The sequence below is a fragment of the Macrobrachium rosenbergii genome, chromosome 55 (genome assembly GCF_040412425.1).
Source record: "Macrobrachium rosenbergii isolate ZJJX-2024 chromosome 55, ASM4041242v1, whole genome shotgun sequence".
In the NCBI taxonomy this organism is placed as follows: domain Eukaryota; kingdom Metazoa; phylum Arthropoda; class Malacostraca; order Decapoda; family Palaemonidae; genus Macrobrachium; species Macrobrachium rosenbergii.
In genome coordinates, this window is record NC_089795.1 from 57,100,985 (window position 1) to 57,106,984 (window position 6,000).

The window sequence follows — 6,000 nt, forward strand, 5'->3', positions numbered from 1 at the left end:
AAACAAAACTGAAAATGAAAGCACATCTAGGTTTCCAAATTTCTTGCATCTATCATTTTCATATATTGAATTTTTTTTTTTTTTTTTATCTAAAATTTAAATAAACAACAAAACTTCATTCAGAACTTTCTATTATAGTACACGTGTTTGATAACAGGCGCAAACAATGAGAGCTTGAAGTCAGAAGGTTAATGGTCAGTTTAAGAGGGGCAAAAGTCTCTTCCTAAAACGGTCGTACTATAGTAACCCCCGCCTTTCTTGTTTACTTGCTAACCTTGTTTACTCTTATTCAGTTTTCATCCTCTGGACTTTACTACTGAAGGTAATCTATTTCTTGTTTTGTCATTGTCATTTTTCAATCTTTAAAGCATTTTAATTTTGTAAGCTCTTGTCAGTTTTAATTAGTGTTTTGTATCTTTTAGCCAGAAAAGATGGGATATGGGTGATCCCTGAAGCGCACCTATTAATAAATATATCAATGACGAGCTGACTGTTCTTCCTATCCTCCCTACTATATATAATACTATATATATGCATATATGTATATATGTATATATATATATATGTATATATATATATATGTATTTATATGTATATATATGTATATATATGTATATATACATATATATATATATAATATATATATATATCTTTCTATCTATGCATCTATCTCTGTGTCTAACTATCTGTTAATACACACACTAACACACACATATATGTATACATACGTATATATTAACTTTATCACATACACAATTGTTCTGTGTTTAACTAAATATAAAGTGACCTCATTCAAACTGGATGGTATCTATAGATACCATGCAGTTTGAATGAGGTCCTTTAGTAATATATATATATATATATATATATATATATATATATATATATATATATATATATATATATATACACATCACGAAGGAAGCAGTAGGGAAAGGCATCCTCATCATCTACAGTTTATTTTCAATGCCGACGTTTCACAACGAATTCCAAGTCGCATTTTCAAGTAGGCTATAAAATATAATATAATTTGCGAAACATCAATAACAAATTAATGCAATGGCAACAGCTCTTTATGTAGTAAAAATATTTAAAACAAAACACCTCATTCCAAGACAAGTCAATAAAGAGTAAAAGGAGTTCACTAAAATCTTAAAACAACCTACCTATATGAAAGAAAGAACAAGACTAACATAAATAAGTACAAACAGAGTGAGGAAACCAGTTGCCCAAACTGAGGCTATAAACAATTTCACTGAGGACGATTGAGTATTTAACGACGGCACAGTCTTCCTGATAATTATGGATTCTAGGATGGTTAAGTCGTTGTTGTTCTGCACTCGGCCTAGGATGGAAAAAATCCTTGCTGTCAATATAAGTTTTACATAATTTTGAATGATTTCGTATATTTGATTGCTCAGGATTAGATAACCTGCTACCTGTTCTATGACTTATGCCCCTGTGGGAATCTATGTGGACCTTCAACAGCCTCCTCATGCATCCCACATATGTATATCCCGTGATCACATCCCAGGCAAGTGTACTTGTAAACAACGCTGGACGAAAACAGAGGACTGAGCCGGCCTTTGACTCTGAACAGAGACCCTATTGTTAAAGGATTTTTCGGGATGATTTTCAGGTTTAAAGCTGGAAAACTCTTTTGAATAATGGCTGTGCATTTTCTCCTAAAAGTATCATCATGCACGAAAGGGAAACTTGCATATCATCTTTAGTTTCGGCACAGTCGATTCAGGTGTTGCCGGAGTCATTTTCTGTAGTAGCAGTTTAGTTAGGGATCTGAAAAAGTCGTGATGGAAAACAATTATTATTGAAATATTTCACTAAAAGGATATCTCATCGTGGAAACTCTTCCAGTTTGACGAGTGGGTGTAAGCCCTATGGAGGGGTTAAAATAGAGTTCAGTTTCAAAATGAAAGAAACACGAACTATAAAAATTCATTCCCAAACCAGTAAATGTATTTTTCTATACACACCTGTGTAAAAACCTGAGTCACCTCTGGAAATAATAAGATCAAGGAAGGGGAGTTTGTTATTTACCTCCTTCTCCATAGCGGAACCTTATGTTTGGATGTTGTCGGATGACGAACTCCAGAAAGGACTCTGCATGACATTCATGACGAAATAGGAGAACGTGTCGTCAACATATCTTCTAATAAAATAGAGGGCGGAACCTAATGGGACATTCTTCTATTATGCGCTCCTCCAGGAGCACATGAAGATGTTAGCAAAAATTGGACCAAGTGGTGATCCCATGGCCATCCCTTCAGTTTGTTTATACAAACTGAAGGCAAAGGTCGTCCAGCACGGCCAGCTCTAAAAGTTGTTTAAAAATGTCCTACTAAAATTATTAAAATTGCATCTTCATCAGTAAAAAGTTTGCTTAATATTATCTCAGTATTATTATTATTATTATTATTATTATTATTATTATTATTATTATTATTATTATTATTATTATTATTATTATTGGAGAAGCAATTCCACAGTTATGTATATGTACATATATTTAAAGATAAATATACAACTGTGGATTTGCTACTTCATTTTAAGACTCATGCTACTATGAGTATTTTTTTTATTACTATTATTTTTTTTTTTTTTTAGAATATGAATCCAATTCATACGGGACAAGCATACAGGGACCATTGACTTGAAATACAAGCCTCCAAAGTATATGGTAGACAGGTTTTCCAGAATATTGAAAAGTTTTCCGGATGCCTTTAATTGTGTTCTTGAAGACTTCTAAAACTTATTTCTTTTCCGAAGAAGAAATTTTCAAAATAAGACAAGCGATTTAAACTACTCTGTATCCTTTCAAAAATCTACTATTATAATTTGAATCTGGTACCATAAAAACTATATATTTATAACTTACTCTGCTATGCGAAAAAACTTAATCATTCCTTGCTGGAGGCAGCCATCTCTCTCTCTCTCTCTCTCCCCCCCCCTTAATAAGGTGATCAATGGCAATGGAGAAGCCTTGTTAAACAAAAAGGTCACTTTTTCTCTTGAAGCTGACTGGATTACTGGGCGCTAGTGATGACCATTTCAGGAAACAGAAATTTTGAGACCACCTTATTTTTAACTATTGGAAAAATTAACGCACACAGACGCACAAACCAGTGTATACACACACACACACACACACACACACACACACACACATATATATATATATAAAATATATGTATATATACTTATATATACATATATTTATGTATATGTATCTATCTATAATAATAATTTCAAGTTGATCTTGTCTCCCTTCCAAAAAATTTTCTAGAAAGCCCCTTATTGCCACGAAAATAGCATTTTTTAAAGAAATAAAATGTAAATGTAGCGAAAAATCATCATCATCGATCCTTTTCTGCTTCGTCGGGGAGGAGATATCTATCTATCTATCTATCTATATGTATATATATACATATATATAGATATATAAATATATGTAAGATGATACCCATATATATATGCTATATAGTCTATATGATAATATATTATATGTATATATATATATATATATGCTTACATGTATATAATATATATACATATATGAATATATATATATATATATATATATATATATATATATATATATATATATATATATATACATATATACTGTCTCTATATTTATATATATATGTATGTGTATGTATATATACATATATATATATATATATATGATATATATATATATATATATATATATATATATATATATATATGGATATATATATATATATATATATATATAAATATATAAATATGGCCATATATATATATATTGATATATATATATATATATATATATAAATTCCTATATATATATATATATATATATAAATATATATATATATATATATATATATATATATAAATATATATATATATATATATATATATATATATATATATAAATATATGTATATATTGAGATATATATATATATATATATAATATATATATATATATATATATATATATATATATATAAATATATATATATATATATATATATATATATATATATATATATATATATATATATATATATATTTATATATATTTCTCCCAGGGACGAGAAAAAGGATCTGACCAGATGATGATTTTTCACTAAATTTTTAATTTCTTTCTTTTTTTTTTTAAATATTGATGTTTTCGTGGCAATAAAGCTTTCAAGAAAATTTCATACCTTCAAGGCAAGAAAGAATCATTGTCGCCTGGCGCCTTGATATCTTCGTGTTTTTCCTGCAGTCGTTTTAGAATTCTTCCTGCTCATGCGATAGCGCCATCACTCAAGAGGTGCACTGACACCAAGGACCTCAGTGGCCATCTCAGGGATCCTCCAGGAAGACGTCTTGAAGCCTTCAGAGACAGCATGTGAGCAAAGAAGGCGAAGTTTATGGTTAAAATGAACTGGATGACGAAGCAGATCGACTAAAAGAGATTTTCAAGATGGAAAAGTACATCACGAGAATGGCAGATAGCTTCAGTCTGTAATTGTTTACTGCTGAAAATATGGACTACTTCCTCGGCAGTATGAAATCGAGGTTCCTGCCTTCTGGATTATTCGGCACCTCAGGGTCGTATTGTCACTCACGGACGCAAGCTCTTCATCGAAATAAGGAAGGAAATAATCAAGAAGAGAGGAAGACAGTGGAACGGAGGAACTGAAGAATTTATACGAAATAAAAGGTAGAGAACTTGAGGTTTTTCTAAAATGATTGAGAGGATTTTGGATGCCTGGAAATTACCGCTTGAGCAGTTCTTCGCTCGGAAATAAGAAAGAGAAGGAACAAAAAGAGACGACATCGGCGTGGAGGTATACTGAAGAATGCTGACGAAGAATAAAGTAGATAACCTGAGGTGTTAGAAACTACTTCAAAGATTTTGATTGGGAAGCGGGCTTTTCGGAGAAGCAAGGAAGAATCGAAGGGATGATCAATATCGTCAGTAAGAGGGAATCTCATAAGTTTATAGAAGACGACCTTAAAGCAAAGAAGCTGTTTATGTGCCAGAAAAAGAACTCAAGTAATGGTTATCGCGATGTTGAAATGATCTAAAACTTCGAGATTTTCCTTGAAGACATTTTGGAATCCTTCAGTCCTCCGGCTCCTGGAAGGACGAGAGAAATGCCATTCGCGCATGCGCCGAGCTTCAAAGTGTCCAAGAACAATCTCCGAGATGCCTCAAATCGTCTGAAGCCTTCGGAGACAGAAAGTGTCAGTTTTGAAAAGTAGGTAAGAGAAAGCAAAGAGTATTGGTGAGGGAAGGGTCCGACCCAGAGGCCGCTTCCTTCCAAGGAAGCAGCCTATGGGTCTGACCCTTCCCTGGAAAGGGCCCAAGCCCTTTAAGGATTGGCTTAAAAGCCTACAAGGATTGCCAGTCTTTTGAGGGCAGCCTTGAAGGGAAGGGTCCGACCAGAGGCTGCTTCCTCGGAGGAAAGGCAGGTATCCTGTCAGGCTGGGGAAGCAGGCCTGGGAGAGGGCCCAAGAACTTCAAGGATGAGGCCCAAAGTCCTCCTAGGCTGGCCAGTCTTTTGAGGGCAGCCTTGAAGGGAAGGGTCTGACCCAGAGGCTGCTTCCTCGGAGGAAGGCAGGTATCCTGCCAGGCTGGGGAAGCAGGCCTGGAGAGGGCCCAAGAACTTCAAGGATGAGGCCCAAAGTCCTCCAAGGATGGCCAGTCTCTTGAGGGCAGCCTTGAAGGAAGGGTCCGACCCAGAGGCTGCTTCCTCGAAGAAGGCAGGTATCCTGCCAGGCTGGGGAAGCAGGCCTGGAGAGGGCCCAAGAACTTCAAGGATGAGGCCCAAAGTCCTCCAAGGATGGCCAGTCTCTTGAGGGCAGCCTTGAAGGGAAGGGTCTGACCCAGAGGCTGCTTCCTCGAAGGAAGGCAGGTATCCTGCCAGGCTGGGGAAGCGGGCCTGGAGAGGGCCCAAGAACTTCAAGGATGAGGCCAAAGTCCTCCAAGGTTGGCCAG